Source organism: Myodes glareolus, chromosome 24, assembly GCF_982192425.1.
Source record: "Myodes glareolus chromosome 24, mMyoGla1.1, whole genome shotgun sequence".
In the NCBI taxonomy this organism is placed as follows: Eukaryota; Metazoa; Chordata; class Mammalia; order Rodentia; family Cricetidae; genus Myodes; species Myodes glareolus.
This window is the reverse complement of record NC_142049.1, coordinates 52,510,930-52,531,519: the sequence shown is the minus strand read 5'-3', so window position 1 is coordinate 52,531,519 and position 20,590 is coordinate 52,510,930.

The following is a 20,590-nucleotide window of genomic DNA, read 5'->3' as shown; positions in this document are numbered from 1 at the left end:
CCTCGATCTCTCTAAGACTTTTGTCATGAAGGGGTGTTAGATTTGTCAAAGGACTTTTTTTCATCCAATGAAATTGTCATGTGGTATTTTTTCTTTGTTTGTTTATATGATGGATTTCATTGGCTGATTTTTTTATTATATTGAACCATCCCTGCATCTGGGATGAAACCTACTACATTATTTATTTTAGTGGATGACCTTTCTGAGAGTGTTTTTTGATTTTGGTTTTAGTTTTTAGGTTTCTTTTTTTTTTTCTGAGTAGTTTTGCATATAGTTCGTAAGGGAACATAGTCTGCAATTTGCTTTGTTGAATCTTTGTTTGTTTTGGTATCAGGGTGACTAATGAAATTTATTTAACAATGATTCATCTGTTTATAATATGTGGAACAATTTGAGAAATATCGACATTAACTCTTCTTTGAAAGTGTGATACAATTCTGTGCTAAAACCATCTGGCTCTGAATTAATTTTAATAGTGAGAATTTTAATTACCGCTTCTATTCCCTCAGGATCTATTTAAGTTGTTTGTCTGGTCTTGATTTAATTTTCGTATGTTGTACTTTTCAAAATATTTGTCCATTTCTTTTATTCTTTCCAGTTGTGTGGAGTACAGGATTTTAAAATATGACCTAATGATTCTTTGGATTTTCTTTGTGTTTGTTGCTATGTAACCTTTTTTATTGTTTCTGATTTTGTTAATTTGGATATCCTCTCTGTGTTTTTTAGTTATTTCAGATAAGGGTTTTTCTATCTTGTTGATTCCCTTAAAAAAGTAATTCTTTTTTTTTTTATTTTTTGTTGTTCTTTTTTTTTTTTTCCAGTCTGGTTATTTCCTGAGGAATACCCTTCTATGATGTGTTTCTGTTTCTTTTTTTTAGAGATTTTAGTTGTACTATTAAGTTGCTAGTGTAATATCACTCCACTTTTTAATATAGTAATTTGTGTTTTGCACTCTCATCTCAGCATTGATTTTACTATGTTCCATAAGTGTGAATATATTTTCTATTTATTTATTTTGATTTCTAGAAAGTCTTTAATTTCTTTATTTCTGTCTTGACCAAGTTTTTATTCAGTAGAGAGTTACTTGGTTTTCAGAAGTTTGTAGGTAGTGTGGGAAATCCTTCTATGTGTTGCTTTTATTTGTTAATAAAGAAGCTGCTTTTGGCCAATGTCTTAACAGAGTAACGCCAGGCTGAAAGAGCTATCTAGAGAGAGTAGGCAGAGTCAGAAGACATAATGTAGTCACAGAGGGGAAAGACCCGAGCTGCTGGCTGGAATCTTGCTGGTAGGCCATGAGTCTCGTGGTAAAGTATAAAATAATAGAAATGAGTTAACCAAAGATATATGAGCTAGCTAGCAATATGCTTAAGTGATTGACTGAGCAGTGACTTAAATAATACAGTTTCTGCATAATTATTTTAGGAGTCTGGGCAGCTGGGAAAAAAACAAGTGGCCTTTGTACAACAAATTGGCACTCCAAGTTAAATTAACATATATATTTTAAGGGTATCTTGACTTCAGCATTTGGGTATAAGGATTTGTCACTATGGAAATGGGGTTCTGCTTTTGTTTCCACAGAAGATGGGAACCTGTGGATTAACTCCAGACTAATGTGTTTTGCTGGACCAAGAATACCCAAAAGGTCTCCATGAGTACCACAAAAATTACTCTGCCCAAAAAACAGCAGGAAGTAGTTTGGCGAGAACTACACCCAAATTTCCAAATAATTTTATAAATGTTTCTTTACATTTAAATGGGGATATGACATAGATATTAATAATTTGCTTTAGTATGAATCTTGGTTTATTGACATAAATTTAAGGTATATTTTGTTATATGCATACTTTCTTAATTAAGGTATTATGTTTGTGCGGGTCTTTTAAAAATGTAATGTATAATTAAGAAATACAGGTTAACAGAGAGGCGTTTTATAGTCTGGCTTGTAGTCATGTTAGTTAGGTTTTCTAGATATATAGTGATATATTTCAGTTAGGTAGGAATTCTTCAAATATTTCAGAGACTTTCAGAATATGGCATTTAAAATGTTTTAAGAACTTAATATTTTTTATTACAATGAGACACATCTGCTTCTGTCAGCAATAATCTACTTGAAGAGGATGATGGGCATCAAAGAGGTTTCTTATAAAGTTTTTTTAATTGTTTTATTTAATTTTACTGTAACTTAAGAGCTGAGTATTCATTTCATCTTGTTCACGCTGTGTTTGTACTTATTTCCATACAATAGGCACTCAAAGACTGTGATTGATATGGGTCTCTGTATCCATCTTTTTTTTCTCATCTTAAAAGAAATGTACTCAACATATTAACATTAATTATATATGCTTACTATCTTCACATGTGCTCTTTATTTCTGTACCAACAGCTATTAGATTTTATCAAATATTTAAATATATCAGGTGAGGTCATGTGGAAATGTGACATTATTAACACTCTTCTCTGTGAATTCAAACCTCATCCTGATAAACAGCTAGCTAGATTCTACTTTCCTTTCTTTCTTTTTTTTAATATTTTATTAAAAATTACCACCTTCTCCCATTTCCCTCTCCCTCCCCCCACTCTCCCTCTTCCTCCCTCTCCAGTCCAAAGAACAGTCAGGGTTCCCTGCCCTGTGGGAAGTTCAAGGTCTTCCCCCTCCATCCAGGTCTAGGAAGGTGAGCTTCTAAACAGACTAGGCTCCCACAAAGTCAGTCCATGCAGTAGAATCAAAACCCAGTGTCATTGTCCTTGGCTTCTCAGTCAGCTTTCATTGTCAGCCATGTTCAGAGAGTCCGGTTTGATCACATGCTCCATCAGTCCCAGGCCAGCTGGCCTTGGTGAGTTTTTTAGACATTTTGGGCAAGAAACTGCTCTTACCTGGACTGCTTGATGTTATGCTGTATGAACTGGACAAGCAAAATCCACAGAAAAATAATTGCTGAATTTTCTTAAAGGTGAGATAGTCCTTTGGGGTTCCTGCTTCATGAAAGAGTCTGCCAGACATTCTACAGAACAAAGAAAAAAGCAACTAATAGACATTGTTATTACATTACTAGGAAGAAGAGATCTTCTAATTTCCTGGTTCATGAAAGAGTCTGCCATACATTCTACAGAACAAAGAAAAAAGCAACTAATAGACATTGTTATTACATTACTAGGAAGAAGAGATCTTCTAATTTCCTGGTTAATGGAAAAGTCTGCTGGATACTGTTTACTGAAGATGGACGCCCCAATGATACAGAAAATCTTATGGTGATTTTCCAGGAAGTGATCAGCCTCCGTTAATTCTAGAGTTTTGGAAGTTGCTTACAATGCAGTTCCTGTTTACTTAGGTAATATTTTATCCATCTGGAGTATTTTATGGAGTTGAAGAATAGCTATAGTTACAGTTTTCCTTAGTTATGATAAAAAATAAAGTAGATGTAAATATTGTAACTGTAATTCTTGCTTGGTACAAGTTTTGTTGTATGTAATTTTACTGTGTTAAAGTTAAAACCTCCCTTTTTATTTAAACAGAAAAGGGGAAATGGTGTGGGAAATCCTTCTGTCTATGTGTTGCTTATACTGATTAATAAAGAAGCTGCTTTTGGCCAATGGCCTAACAGAGTAAAGCCAGGCTGAAGATATATGTATATATATATAGAGAGAGAGAGAGAGAGAGAGAGAGAAAGAGAGAGAGAGAGAGAGAGAGAGTGTAGGTGGAGTTAGGAGATGTCATATAGCTGCCATAGGGGAAAGACCCGATCTAACTGCTGGAACCTTGCTGGTAGGCCACAATTTTTTTGGTAAAGTATAAAACAATAGAAATGAGTTAACCAAAAATATAAGAGCTATCTTGCAATACACTTAAGTGATTGGCCAAGCAGTGAGTTAAATAATATAGTTTCTGTGTGTTTAGTTTGGGAATCTGGGTGGGTGGGAAATGAACATGTAGGCCACAACTTTAAGGCTTTCTGGTTTTTTTGTGTGTGTGTTGTTGAAGTCAAAATTGAATCCATATAGGTATAATAGGATGTTGAGGCTCATTCAGTTTTCTCATATTTGATTCTTGCTTTTTTTCTCCTGTATTTCTCTATGTCATTTTTGGATGGATCACTTGTCTATTGGTGAGAGTAAGATATTGAAGTTTACCAATATTGATGTGTAATGTTCTATGACTGAAGTCAGTTTTAGTAATGTTTCTTTTACAAACAGAGGTGCCCTTGATTTTGGTGCACAGGTGTTAAAAGTTGAAAGATTACCTTAGTAGGTTTTTGCTTTGAAAATAATGAAGTGTTCTTACATGTCTCTTTTATATAATTTTGGTTTGATTTATTTTGTTGAATATTTGAATGAGTATACAAACTTGTTTCTTAAGTCCATTGCTTAGAATGTGGTTTTTCAACTGTATACTCTAAGGTAATATCTATCTCTGATGTTGAGGTGTGTTTCTTGCATGGAATAGAAGGACGGATTCTATTCTCCAAACTTTGTATCAGTCTGTGTCTTTTAACTGGGGAATGAAGTCCATTAATATTAAGAGGGGTCAGTCGCAACACCTGAGATTCCAGATGCAGGGGAGTCAATGCTGTCTGCCATCTTCCATGAGTTCTGACCACAGAAGGAAGAGCTGGAGGAATCATCATAGCACCGAAAGGACTAGCACTCATTGTATTCATGGCATCGACAGGACTAGCACTCATTGTATACACATGCTGGTTATATTTTCACCTAAGTTCCTATATTGTCTGCTAAATTTAAATTCACAGATTTATTTCCTCCAAATAACTAAAAAATTATTTCTTAATTTTGAAAAAAAAATGTTTCAAAAGAAAACAGAAGGAGAACAAAATCCCTGGGATATAATATAAAATATTAAGTTATTATTTAAAAATTTACTTTGCAGCTAATGTTGTTTATTTTCTGGCACTTTTGATTTCGATGGTACCTAAAATAAAGATACACTATTCAATTCTCTAGGCCATTTAAGATGAGGAGATGGAGTCTATATATCATGCAGTAAAGTGTCCTACAATTAAACATGTTCAACTAATGCTGTCCCTTGTAATATAGTTTTATGCTTCATTAAAAGGCCTAAATAATCTCCACCATTCCTTCTCATCACAGAAACAATGACCAATCCATCAATTGCTTCTGGCAGCTAATACTACTGCTTAATTGAAAGCCACTGAATGTTTTACAGCCGGATGCTGTAAAGATCTAAATCCCAGAACTCATTGGTCGTAACTCAGAGTTCCCAAGTCACTAAGTCATTACCTAGTATGTCCAGGCACTCAGGTACAGAAAACCTTGGCAAAGAGCTGAGCAGGTACACACTGAGAATGGTCCTAATGCTCATTCATTACATATCATCTGGTGGGCTGTTTAAATAACTTTACATCTTCTCGTGCCAAATCTGACATTTTTTTCAGTTCTACACAGTGCCAAAGAAGATTTCCTGCAGGAATTTACAGAAAGAAAATTGGGAAAAGGAAAGGGAAAAGACCATTGTAGTTTAACTATGATCTGTTCCTGTTTTTCTCTTCACTCTAGACAGGTCTTCAGAGGCAGAATTTGCAATGAGATTAGAAGGAAATTTGCTCAAAGAAAGGGAAAAGCAGGATTGTCTTTTGAAGATGAAAAAATTCATAAAGTAAAAGGAAGCCTGTCAGGGATATGATATGAGGTTTGATGGACAATCAATCCCATAGCAATAGGCCTCTACCTTTTTAATGCTACAACCCTTTAATACAGTTCCTCATGTTATGGTGACCCCCCCAAACCTAAAATTAGTTTTGTTGTTACTTCTTATCTATAATTTTGTTAGTTTTATGAATGAGAGCACAAATATCTGTGTTTTCTCATGGTCTATAGGCAAACCTTGTGAAAAGATCATTTCACCTCAAAGGGATCATACCCCACAGGTTGTAAACAACTGCCATACTTCATCATTTGCATCTGACCTCAGTAACCTAACCAAACTGAAACATTACCTATCATGCACACCGCATGAGTTAACATCTCTTGGAGGATACAATAAAGTTTGAAAGTTTGTATTTATCTCTCCTTTGCTCTTGTTTTCTTTTTAAACTCTCTCTCTTTCTCTCTCTCTCTGTCACCAAATCGCATATCCCATGAATAAAATTTTAAAGCTAAAACTATAATAATAAATGCTGTTCTTTGTGTTTGACATTTCTTAGCATCATTCTATAACTTGAAATGTACAGTGTAAATAATAACATTCCTTAAAGTCCTCAGATTCACCAGCGATTTTGTTAACAAATTTTTCATCTTGTTTGACATATTTACTTATGTATATATTTTTTCTGTCATATGTCATATATCTCAAAATATTGGTGAGACATTCATTCAAATCTATTTGGCACTGAGTTCTCACATAACCATTTAGGTTGCTATGTAGCTATGTCTCCCTTTTTGTAGCATTCCCTCCTAAAGGAAGCATTACAAGTTACAAAGACTCACAGGGGATTTATTCAAACCAAGAACTGCTTCTTGAGGCTATCTTAGTAGTAAACAGTTGCTATGGAAGATGAGACTCTTTGGTGTTATCTGTCTGCAAATTGTCCAAAGTCTTTCCATAAGACAGCTTCTGTCAGTTGTTACCCATGTGGGTTATTCTGTTTTCAGTCCTCACTCATGTAAGCAATACCAACATACTCTAATTCATTAATGTGAGCCTGCCTGAAACTGTTTCCTTGATCTGTCATCAGTGCCATAGTTGGGAAGATAAGATACTTTTAAATACCCACTCACTCCCTTATCTAAAAACAGCATAAAGCTAAACTAGCATTTACTCCAGAAATATTCATAATAACACAATAAAATTTTCTCTGTGAGATTCATGTACATGTAAAACAGTTGATCTATATTATGAATTCAAAGTTCCACATATCCTTATGAGAGACCCTTGATCTCAATATTGGGCTTAAGACTTTCCAGAACAAGAAAATATTAAAATTTGCACTGTTGAGCTTCAATTAATAAATTTCAAAATGATAGCTCATTTTTGTTAATTCATAACACCAGATCACTCCTGTTTCCAACTATAAACAGTCATAATCCACATCTCAGAAACTGAGAACACGTAAAATGGTGGTGCTAATGAGTAATGTGACTGAGTGTGACTTACCGTCTGCATTAGCCTTTTGTCTCTGAAATAAACAACTAAAGCCATGGAAGTGTCATTACCTTTCCTTTGTGTTTTCAATGGAATACGAGACAATTCTGGGACACTCAGCAACAGAGATATCTGAGTGGGAGGAAGAAAAGGCTGGTTTTTCATGGTGGCTCTAAGCTAACTGACCAATTGAACCACTAAAAGTAATAAGTAAAAACACCTATCTAGAGTTGGAAAGGAAAAATAAAACACAAGCTAGAAAGTATCTAGAGTAACACATAGGCATACAGCAAAACTAAGAAAAAAATAAACAAACAAATAAATCAATGAAAACCTTCCCCTCCCACAAGTACCCACAGTGAAATAGCTCACATGAAGTCGTCAGAACAGACATGAAGGAATTGTGACAGCAGAGAAAAGAAAGGCAGCTGTCACTGAGTGAGATTCATGATGGAGAGTAATACTACAGAGAAAGGTGTATTATCAGAGACAAGAGGAAATAGATAAGTTCAACACCATCTTCACAGGGTGATGGAGATAGCACCTGGCTCATAGCAGCATTTCCTAAAGTAACTTCAGAGCTAAGATCATGTTTGTGGCATTATGACCTTATCAAATCCTGTAGATTTATGACTAAATAAATGGATCCAGAATGGAGAGGAGCAGAAAACAATTTTATAGGGTCATTTATCACTCAGAGGTCCAGTTTGTAAACTTATACATCAATTCCATGTTCCACACCGAGTTCTAAGTGTGTCACAGAAGACCGAGATTTATATAGCTGTGGAGATGAGGTGACAGTAGATATTTTCTTTGCTGTACACTTGTCATTTTCTTCTCAGAAGATATGCAATAAGGGTAACATTCAGGAAGGGGTGCCTTAGTTTAATGACTACTACAATAATACAGACTCCTCACTATAACCTTTTCCAAAATAATGAAGAAATTTAAAACATTATCCAACTAACATTAATCTATTATACTACCCCAAGAGTATTAGAAGTTATGAGTTAAAATACTGAAAATTAAGAAAATGATTTTTATTGTTTTTAATTAATTTTATCAAAGACAATTTAATTAAAGATGGGAACTAAATCTCTAAAAATTATATTTTAGACTAGAACAAAGGCACATGAAGGGATATATGTTCTCATCAGAAATATATGATTTCTGTTTCTTAATCTGACATACAAATTAAAATATTCACAAATATAAATAAATGTAATGAATAACAAACTGAATACAAGCCATATTTATCTAATTCAATGTTTCAGATGAGCCAGATAAAATTTAAGTTGGTGTTCTTCCTTTTTTACATCATTAGTTACTTGTCAGGGAAAAGAAAGAGATTTGGATGTAATTTGGTGACCACAAAACACTGTGACTTTGATTGACTACATAGTACATTTGTTATTATACTTTACACATATGTGTTCTGATTCAAAAACAAGTGATAAAAAGGTGTATCAAGAATTATGACAAAGAAATACAATGTCTGTTTGCAGTAGAATAATTAAGAAGAAGAAGTAAATTTATTTTGGCGGTTATTGTTGTGTATATTTTATTAAATATAGAAAATAAATGCAATCAACCCAGTCTTCTACCAACACACAAATGGATAATATGTGCATGCATGTAAACAACTGCACAATGAGAAAAGTGAAGACGAAAAGCAAAATGTAAGGGGATGAGGGAGACTTAATATAAGCAATTGGCATGAGTTAGAGAAGATGTAAAAATCCATTTGCTTTCTAGTTCTAACTATGTTGCATTTCTTTGTTATGGGCAGTGTATAAGTGTATAAATGTATCCAACACTGAAGGAAAAAAAATAAATGTGAAGCTACATGTCTTGAATGACAACTCTTACTGTTTATTAAATTTTATGATTCTGTATATGAATAATTTTATGTGAGATTTTTTTAAAAGGATTTTATTATAATGAATTTTAGCTTGAAAGAAAGAAACCTTGATTGTAGAGATGCTCTAAAGTTCAAAATTGTGGTGTGGAGCTCCATAGAATTGATCACGTAACTGACAATAGGCAAGTGACTGCCATGTAAAGACAGTCTTTACACACATTAGAAATGATAGACTCTAACATGAGTGCCCCAAATAGCTAGAAACTCTTACAAAGGAATAGTAAGAAGGTTTCCATGGAGGTTGTCATAGAAAAGATGAACAACTGGAAAAAAGCATCTAAGACTTAAGAGGATTATGACAAAATGTCTACTTATCCAACATATAAGTTGACTAAGTTCCAATTTAACAGTAGAACTTGGGAGAGAAAAGACAGACACAGAGCCAGAGTCTTCAGAAATCCCCTGTGATAAGTCAACAAGATGAAGAAATGGTTGAAGCAGGCTGTCTGGTTGTGATTTGGAGAATGGAATGCCTGTAGTTATGATAGCAGTCCCAAGGGCAGATGCTCAGTGCAGAAGAGAAGAAACCAACTCTAAGAATGACAGAGATGAAAATGACCAATTGGACTTCAGATAATTTGAGTTTTCATTTGCAGAAGGAGGTCTTTAAGGCTTGTTGATGTGATGTTGATGAGTCAAACTTCAGAGGCACTTGAGTCTCAACACTGAATAACTAAGAGAATTTCAGAAAATTACAAGAGATGGTACTTGCTCATTGACTGAAAACATGGAATGACTATTATTACTTATTAAAAGTGATACAAGTTTTTAGAAAAAAAATCTTGAGACGACTCCTCATAATAACTTCAGTAGGAGAGCTATAGTACCAGGTTCACAGTAACTATGATGAAATCTTGAGTAATGAGAGAATAGTTCATTTCACTTCATACTCCTAGAAAAAAAAAAGAGAGAGTTGTTTTTTGTTATAGGCTTCGGGGATTAGTGAAGTGGTTTCCTTGCTAGTGACCTAGCCTAAGTGCTAAAAGCCAGGAAGACATTGATAAGGACTATTTATAGATAGTTCAAGGCCACTTTGGATCTAGGAAGTAGGAAGATGGTCAAGCCTGCATCTGCAGGTGTTAGGGCATTCTCCTTTTTAAAAGCCATTCAAGGTCACAGAACATATGACTTATAAGCTCTTTGGGGAGAGCTGCAGAGAGAAATGCTCTGATTTCTTGGACAGAAAAAGCAGCAAGAATGTTGCTACCTAACAGAATGGAGAATGGGTATTCTAGTAGAAAGGACATGTAAACAAGGGCTGTACGCAGAGACTGCTGTTTCATATCCGGCTGCCCAGATCCGAAAAATTACACAGAAACTATATTGATTATAACACTCTTTGACCTATTAGGACAGGCATATTATTACCTAACTCTTACTTCTTAAATTAACCCATTTCTATTAAGTTATGTATCATCACGAGGCTGTGGCCTATTGGAAAGGTTCAGAACATTTGTCTCCTTTGGCAGCAACATGGTGTTTTTCTGACTCCACCTGCTTTCTCTCTCTATCTCTTCCAGCCTGACTATATTCCACCCTACTATAGGCTGAAGCAGTTTCTTTACTAACCAATGGCAATAAAACATATTCCTAGCATATGGAGTAGAATCCCACATCATCTCCCCTTTTCTGTCTAAATAAAAAAGAAGGTTCTGACTTTCATATAGTAAAATTACATATAACAAAACAGGTATCAAGCAAGAATTACAGTTATAATATTTTTAGTAAACCTAAAGTTTCATAACTAATTTATTTTTTGTCACAACTCAGGAAAACTATAACTATCGTCTTTAACTCATCAAAGACACCAGAAGGAAATAATATTGCCTAGATAAACAGGAAGCATTATAAGCAACTTCCAAAACTTTAGATTTGACAGACACATCTTGCTACCTGGACAGTCACCCAAAGTTTTCTGTAATGTTGGGGAAATCCATCTTCAGTCTAAAGGTCCATGGTATCTTGCAGACATGTCCATGAAGCCAGAAATTTTAAAGGCTGTTTTGCCTATCTTGGCTGTTTGTTGGTTATTTTCTCCTGTATCCTGCAAAGTATCTGGAAGTTTTTTCTGTGAAGCAGGAACCCTGAAAGACCAACCTATCTTTTAGAATGTTTAGCAATCACTTTTCTGTGGGTCCAGCATGTCCAGTTTATACATCATACCATCAAGCAGTCCAGACATGAGTAATTTCTTACCTAAATGGCTAGCCTTGTCACATTGAAGGCAAATTCCATTATGAGTTTTTTTTCAACACCCATCAACCTCTTGAAGTAGATTGGTGATTCCCAAAGTAGACAGGTCTTATTGTTGAGAAAAGTCTAAGTTCTTAAGACATTTTAAATGCCATATTCTGTAGGTATTTGAAGAGTTGAAGATTACATAACTGAAGTATATCTTAGTATATCTTGAAAACCTAAATAATATGACAACAAGTTTGACTATTATAAATGGCTATTAATCTGTAATTTTTAATTATACATTATCTTTTTAAATCAGCTGTGTAAACATAATACCTTAAACAATAGCAGAAACACATATACACAATATAACAAAGTTGACCTTAAATTTGTATCAAGATTCATACCAATGCAAAGTAGACATCCCTATACTATATCATCATTTAAATGAAAACAAGCATGTATAAACAATCATTTTGGGAAGTTGGACATTGCTTTTTTCCAAGCTGCTTCCATCCGTTTGTTGGACAAAGTATTTTTAGGGTTCATGGAAAACTTTTTGGTAGGGTCTTTTTCCATCAAACCATATTAGTTAGCATGGAAGGAGTCTATAGGTTTCTCTCTTCTGTATATAAAAAAGTATAACCTCTTTTCTAAAGGAACATATTTTTAGACCCAACTTTTGAAGTCAAGATACCTTTATGTTTGTTTAACTTAGCAGCCTCTAGAATCAAATGTCTCTTAGCAGTCAAAAATTCCAAGAAAATACAATAATATACATAGTCTAGATTCTCTCTGTATATTTCATCTCTACGTGACTTTTTTTTACTCCTTTAATCTATGACTTTTTTTATATTACTTTACTGTCTCTTTAAAGACTTTGTTTTATCTATATACATTTTTTAAACACACTGTGTCTCATTTAGTGGTCTTTTATGTCTGAATCTGTCCTACTGTGTATCTGAAATCATTTTCTGAGAAGTAGCATTTAAAAATGGCTAGCAGTGTGGTTGTGGCAGCCCTGGTTGCCGACTCCACTCTTCTTGCCTTTTATTTTGGCATCTGTGTGTTTACCATCTCTGAGAGCCATGCTCACAAACGCCATTTCAGTGTTCTGTAGCTGCACATCCCTGAAAGAGCCAGAGCTGTTTGTGCTGCCAGTATGAACCAGGAAGCCTTCTTAAAGGAGACATGTCTTTCCTTGCTGTCAGCAAACAAGACAATCTGAAAAAAAAATGCAGCTACCAAGAACCTGTGTTGGATCCTGTTTTTGTGGGTCTAGAAGCCCTCTTTTTTCTTGTTTTTTTTTTTTTTTACAAGAAATCATTTTTTATTTTCCATTCAAAAATTTACACTTCCTCCCCTATTATTATTATTATTATTATTATTATTATTATTATTATTAGTAGTAGTAGTAGTAGTAGTAGTAGTAGTAGTAGTAGTAGTAGTATTAATTACAACACTAGCCTATTAGCCCAGGCTTCTTATTAACTAACTCTTACATCTTAAATTAACCCATTTATATTAATCTATGTATCACTATGAGGCTGTGGCCTATGGGAAAGGTTCCAGGCATCTGTCTCCTTTAACAGCTACATGGCATCTCTCTGACTCTGCCTACTCTCTCTCTCATCTCTTCCAGGCTGGCTATATTCTGTCCTGCCATAGGCAGAAGCAGCTTCTTTCTCAACCAATGGCAATAAAACATATTCAGAGCATGCAGAGGGGAAGCCCACATCAATAGGCTTTCCAGAAAAGAAGGTGAGGGCGTAGGTTAGAAGACAGAACAGCCTATGTCAATTTGCAATATCTGAGAAGATGCAAATTTCATTTAATTTTCTGCCACTACATTTTGAATGCCACAAGAGTTTTGAACCTTCAAGATAAATAGCCATTTGGCTGCATTGTCATGATATCTGTTCATAAACACTAATATTAGAAAAACCAACAGTTTGTTTAGACAGAAACTCTGTAGTTCAGGTGACATCACAAGCAGCACAGTACGGTACGGGACTTCTGCTCCCTTTGCTGCACATCTGCATTCCGAGATTACAAGCATGAGCAACCAAGCAAATTTTATGCAGTGGTGCAGATAGAGGCATGGTGCATAGAGGTCTTGGTGCATGTTAAGCAAGTAATTTGCCAGCTGAGATATAGTACCAATACTCCTTACTGTATATATAAGAGCAAAATGCTCCCCAGTGTCTAAAATCATGAATCATAGCATAACTGAGAAAATTGGAACACCATGGACACAAAGTTGTGCTAGGTCATCTAATGATGACCTATGTTTATGAATAAGAAAAAAAAGAAAAACAAAGAACCCGAGAGATGAAGACACCAACAAGTAAATAGTGGGTTGAATTTCAGCTCAGAGAATAAAATAAATTCATGCACCAACTGGGTTTGGGCTTATGCATTGATTTGTGTGTCTTCTAATTCAGTTGAACAGAGTAGAACATTACACACCTATTAATCCATCATAATAAAATCATGACTCTAAACAAATGTTCTTTAACCTCCCAGGTCATAAAATGTTAGGGAAGGTGGTATCCAATCTCTACAGTGAAGTGAGGAATTGTGGTTAATGCTGCATACTGATTGCCTTAGGCTGAGGAGTCATACAAATACATCTTCCAAGACTATAATATGATCTCACAAATGAAAAGAATCATCTTCTTTAACAATGAAAAATGAATGCATTACGAGGAAGACTTTTGAGTTTCAGGTTGAGCAACCCTTCAATGACCTGAGGCTTCTATTCATACTTTGAGCGATTTTCCTGAGCTCTGTAATATGGTAAGAGGCCAGAGGCCAAAACACTAGGCCAGACAGCTTTTCTCTTCAACGGAAAGAAGAACTATGTTTAAGAAGGCACCTTCTGAGGTCATCAGCAAGGCTGTGCTTAAGCAAGTTTGAGAACTGGTGATTTTCCTGCCAGGTGAACCTGCCCTCTTACAATCACAATTTAACTCTATGATCACTTAGAATTTAGTGGCCATCAGGTGTATGAAAACTGCTTCATACAAAACAGAATTCCAGACGTTCTCTGTAAATCTGCCTATGTGTTAGTGAAAAACATAAACATGAAGTAGACTGATTTTACCATAATTCTTTTCATGAGATTAGAAAGCTTGTTCTAGTCATTAGACAATCTGATTTCTGGAACTAGTGACACTTACCATGACTTAACATTGTTTAGCAATGTACATGTGTGTACAGTGTGAATATCTGTACATATGTCCTATGTGTTGGTACATGTGTGGGAATACACATTGAAGCCATATATTGACCTGGTCTATTTTCTTTGATCACTTCTTATGTTACAAATTGAGCTCACTGGATTGGCCAGGTTAACTAACAAGTTGCTCTACATTTTCTGTCTTTGCTTTTGGAACGGTACCACAAGGCTGACAGCCATGCCTAAGACCCTGTTCATATGGTGTTCACTATTTACAAGAAAAAGTGTAATTGTTTCTGTGTTACTATTATCTTTCCATCACAGTGCACCCTCAGATTTGTCTCTTGAAGCACTGTGTCACATAGGGACATATCAGTAAGTTCTTTATTTCTCTTACAGGAGCTGGCAGGAACTGCTTTCTTCATGTGGAATTCAGTTATTTTCCTGGGGTTCTGTTTTTCAGTGTGAGATTCCAACTCCCTAATTGGAAGACCATAAATTGTCTTCAAAGATTTTATCCAACTGTTTCTTTCAGACATATATGTTGGTTTTTGTTTTCTCAGTTACTCACACACTCACACACATGTAAATTTGTGTAACTATTCTATACATTGTGAGTTCTTGGGAAGGTTTAAAATAGTAAAGTTCTATAGCTGTAAAATAATTATTTTGTGTTTTTTATGTTTTTGAGATAGGTTCTCTTACAAATCAGAATTTCTCTAAATTTACTATATTGATTCTGGCCTTGAACTCCTAATTCTCCTGCCCTGCCTTCTAAGTGCTGGGCTTACAGGCATGTACTACGACACCTACCATTATCAGTTCCTTGTACAAAATGTGACTTTATAGCTAAATTAATGATATTTGGTAATTAACATTTTCTGATTTATAAGCAAAGAAAACACAGATTCTAGGAGGAACTTAGTGCAGATATAGGCAGGTACAGGGTTCATTTGAAGGACACTGATAACATATGGAGAGTCTATACTTATGACAATATACCAAGATCTCCAGAATCAATGGAAATCTCACCTCATATGCTTCCTTCCCTGATCATTCCAGGGGTGTTCACCTCTCTCAGAAATCCTGAGCATAAGAAGAATTTTGCATTTGGAAACATCTTCTTGCAGAGTGATGCTTAGTAGGACAGGGGCCAGGTTCTTCTGCTCCCACGGTTCTGATTCTGTAGAGTTACATTTACTGAAGACCCCATTTTCTCTTACATTATTTCACGTAGTGGCTGTGTCATTCTTTCACCCGTCTGCCACTATCTACTTCCTAGATTCCATTGCTTGTTTTCTTAGAGAAGACAGAGAAAAGAGTGAAGCAAATAACACTTTTAGGTTCAGTGAAAGTGTTCAGCAAATCAGTACAAAATCTCTTTTTGAAAATATGTTCATTAAACTAAAAGGGATGAACATGATTGTTTGCCTTCCCTAGCATACAATTTAATAAGCAATGTGACATTTCATTTTTAGCATAGACTTTCTTAACTATTTACTTATAAACTCATCAGACACACATTTTCTATGGTCTGTTTGATTTGGCATGAAGAGCTTAATTAGCTTACTTCTTAGCTTAGTTTCTATCTCAACAGTTGGTGAGAACATTAGAAACATGAATTACTTGCCTCTGCTTCTTCCTCTTACTTTTCTGTAAACATTTATCACAATGTAGGAATGATTTCATGTTGGTCATGGAAAAAATACTGTTTTCTTCATATGCTGGTTAGATAAATTTAAGCTGTCACAGTGCAACGTAATAGATTTTGCCTTTTAGATATCGGCAGTTATCTTTACCTGTCTGGTTTTGGTTTTTGGAGCTATGTGCTTCAAATTCATCATGAATTTCCATTCTTTCTCTAGCTGCCCAAGTATTGAGATTACATGTGTGAACCATCATACCCAACTAGGAGGGTCTCTTCAAAACACAGAGTAATAAATTACTGAGGTGCTTAGCACCTTTATAACTGTTGATTTTCTCTCTCAGTTTTCAGAACCCAGAATTCTGTACTTTTGAAATACAGAGACATTGAAAGACGGCAGTGATGACAGTCTGTTTTTATGGCTACCATTATGCAGAGACTTGATTATAACTAGATAATCCAAGCTTACTACTGTACTTCTTGGTAGAACTTGATTTTTTATTGGCTTGTAGTTGCGTGTTGTTTAGTGCCTGAGATACAAACATCTTCTCACAGCTTTTCCAACTATACTTTTCTAGTCCTGGTGGGAGAGAATATAGGCAGAGTGATTTTCATAACCTGACATTACTTTTGCCAAATGCTATTGGATACATACAACTTTATCACAGCATAAGAGGGAACTGCATATTGGACACTAGATGTCCTGGCCTCTGATTCCACCTTGCGCACTCTGGTCTATGAGACAGGTGTTCTTTTCACAAGCAGTATAAATTCATTCCATGTCGGCACCTGTGAGTCTATCACCAGGTGAGACTTAGATCCTGTAGGGAGCTTTTTGATTGGATTTGATTTTTTCCTTACAGTTGGAGTGCATGCAGTTCATCTTGGTGTTAGAGGTATTGACATAGCCAGCCAAATGAATCTAATTGTGAAGCAGAGAGAGATGAATGCTTATATTCAACTCTTTTTCTCCTAGTCATATTGTCCAGGACCAGATCCCTTAAAACGAGACCATCCACATTCAGGGTAGATTTTCTCTGCTTAGTTAAATTTTTCTGAAAACATATTCAGAGATAGGCCTAAATATGCCTTGGTTATTTTAAATCTAATAGAGTTGACAATGTCATTAATAGTTCTAGAAGATGCTGAGTAGTTATTGGTCTTTGAAAAATCTAAAAATCATTTTTTAGCAATATGTACACACCTTGTAATAGGTTTAAAGTTTCCCTTTAGTTTTTGTTTGTTAAGTCCTTAGACACACCTGTATAGTAGTGGTCACCTAATTTACATGCTTCTAACAGCATAAAAAAGGCTCTATGTCTATTGCCTGGCATACAAATAAATATTTTGGTAGTCAGAAATATAGAAAAAAATCATCTCACTTTATATTTTATAATTGTTCTACCCATTATGAAACTGACTACGTATATTGAATACTGACATAATTCGTGCTTTCAATTTTTTACCAGCTATTACTATTATTGAAAATTATCCACATACAGTTCAAGCTAGCTAAATAAAATCATTTCTACTTTAATTTAGAAAGTCTGTTAGAAATTGATTTTATATTGTTACATTTGACAATCAAACAAAACAAAAATGATTAAGAGAGGAAATCAAGGATGATTGGACACAACTTTAACCTAGGCACTCAAAATGCTGAAACATGTGAACCACCACAATTTTTACACTGTCTTGAAAGGATAGTGAGATTGTCTCAAAATAAATAATAGCAATGCCAAAAAAGGCATTAAGTAGAGAATGTCATGTTAAAATGCTAAAGGTATGTGTCTGTTACAAAGTCCTGATGATTTGGATGCTGGACTCAGATGCTAATCCTTCACAGATGGACTACCACGTGTTTATGGAAGTGGACTAGGATATGAAACTGATACTAAATGCCTTCTCCAACTGTTCCCAGCCAGAGTCCACTGACTTTCTGCTGTTAGAATATTACTTTAAGGTGTGTTACATTTCCTATGCTGTAGAACATGTCTTTAACCGTGTAGAGATGTGTTACATTTCCTATGCTGTAGAACATGTCTTTAACCGTGTAGAGATGTGTTACATTTCCTATGCTGTAGAACATGTCTTTAACCGTGTAGAGATGTGTTACATTTCCTATGCTGTAGAACATGTCTTTAACCGTGTAGAGACGTGTTGTTTTTGTTTGTGCTGCGTTTGTTTAACCCTGTGAAGCTGTGATTCTTTGCCTGACTAAAACATGTGAAGGTCTAATAAAGGGCTCTGAGAGGCCAATAGTGAGGCAAGAGATAGGATAGGTGGGGCTGGCATGAGGGAGGAGGAATCTGAGAAGAGACAAAAGGAGCAAGAGAGAACAAGGAGGGGCCAGCCACCCAGCCACCCAACCAGTCACACAGTGAGAGTGAAAGTAAGATTGCAGAAGCAAGACAAGGAAAAGTCCCATAGGAAATATGTATATGTATATATTTACATATATGGGATAATATAAGAAAATCTTGGTAGAAAAAACAAAGCTAAGGCTGGGCATTTATAAGTGATAATAAGCCTCAGTGTAATTTATTTGGGAACTTGGTGGTGAACACCCAAAAGAACAAAAGAGCCAAAGGAGAAGAGCAAAGATAAAAAGCAAATGACTATATTTTGGCATTTCAACGTGGGGCTAGAGTAAGAGAAAAGCAACAACTACAACTTTCTTTGTTTTCAGACGTTTTACATCTTCAGCCTTAGCTCTGTGTGCTGCCATGATTGGTTGTTTCTCTCTCACATATGTTTTCATTTCTTACTTTATTCTCTCAGTCATTATCCAACAGTTGCCATATGTTCAAAGGTCTGAATTCTTTGAAAGGCCCGTATCCTGCCATCATCACATCGTTTTGAACTTTGTATCATCACCTGCACAGGATTTGGCCTTGGATCCCAGTAGGAAGTAAATTCCTCAACACTCCTTCACAAATCAGATTAAACAGTACTGTGAGACCAACTGCCCTTTCTAATCACAGACACACATGAGGACTTCATTGTGTGTTGACATTTCTGTGATCTGAAGTGTGTATCACTACTTATAGCATTACCCCTGAGTTTAAAATCAGCCTGCAGCTATATGCTTTCCAGAAGCAGTCAGTTCTGCACAGCTGCTCTGAAAATTAATCTGTCTGTGACAAGCCTGCCTTGCTCAGGGCAATGTCAGCATAGGTTCTTATTTTGTTATTTTTTTCATGCAAACTGAATGAAAGAACACAGGGTTGCAGTGACAGATTCTTCAAACAAGTAATTACACACACACTTTAAGAGCCAAAAGAGCCAAGTGCATTGTAATTTTCATTTTCTCCTTTATTAAAGGAACAACAAGTCATTAATCAAATTTCAGTTATGTTGTGGAAGTATGTCAGGGGATTCATTGTTGGTTAAAGATGATGAAGAACAAAAATACTTTCCTCATTGCTATGAGAAAGTGCATGACAAAAGCAACGTAAGAAGGCATGTTGGTATGTTTGCTCATAGTTTGAGTGAATGATCCAGCAGAGTTCACCGTGGCAGGAGTCTGTTGCATCTGGTAAAGTGCACCCACAGTCACCCTGGTAGGAGTCTGGTGGTCACATACACGCAGTCGGAAAACAGTCAGAGGTAAATTCTGATGCTCAGCTTACTTTCACCTTTTTATTTGGTCAGGACCTTAACCCATGAAATGAGGCCATACCCATTTAGGGTACATCTCCCTCAATCTAACTAATCTAGAATTTTCATTACAGACTTTCTGATGTGGAATTCCCCTCTGTATGCCATGAATACCATTGGTTAATAAAGGAACTGCTTTGGACCTATAGCAGGACAGAAAACCACATCACACACAGAAATGGAATAAATAGAAGTCAAGGGAATAATCCCATGCATATTTTCTGAGGCAGAGAAGATTGCTTTCGGCAGGAGTGAGTTGCAAGCCATGGGGTATTTTGCCTGGGTTGCAAGTTTTCCTTCTGCAGAGCCACCTTGCCAGCTACACACTTTCGTTTTGAATCTGGTTATTTTTGTGTTGGGTGGTTTCCCTGGGAACAGTTGGTCAGGTAGCATATTTCTTAATTGGGAAACTCTCTCAGCATACTGAGCCCCAAGATTAGCTATGTTCTGCTTGTCGGAAATCCTTTTTCAGATACCCATGGGGGTTTTCGAGTTCTCCGTGGACAGCATTTAGAGAAATTAGCAGAACAGCTGCCTAGTGTGGATGGAGGTTCAACCTCAGTGACGCAAAAACAAAAAATTAAAATCAAGCATTTTGGAGACACTTTAGTCCAAATGAGATAAATTAGGTGATTAAGTATACTTCTTCAATATTGTCTAACTCTTCAGGATTGTTTTTAATTTTGTTTTTAAAAACATTGTAAATAAACAAACAAATTAATCAGACCAGAGACTATCCAGCTCTTTAAATTTCTATTCATATAGAGGAGCCATTAGGAGTGGATGCTATGGAGCTTCACATTGGATTTTACACTTTCACTAAGGATTTTTTATGCACTTACTAACCACAATTAGTGAAAACTACATGACGTAATGAGAAAGAGACAAAAT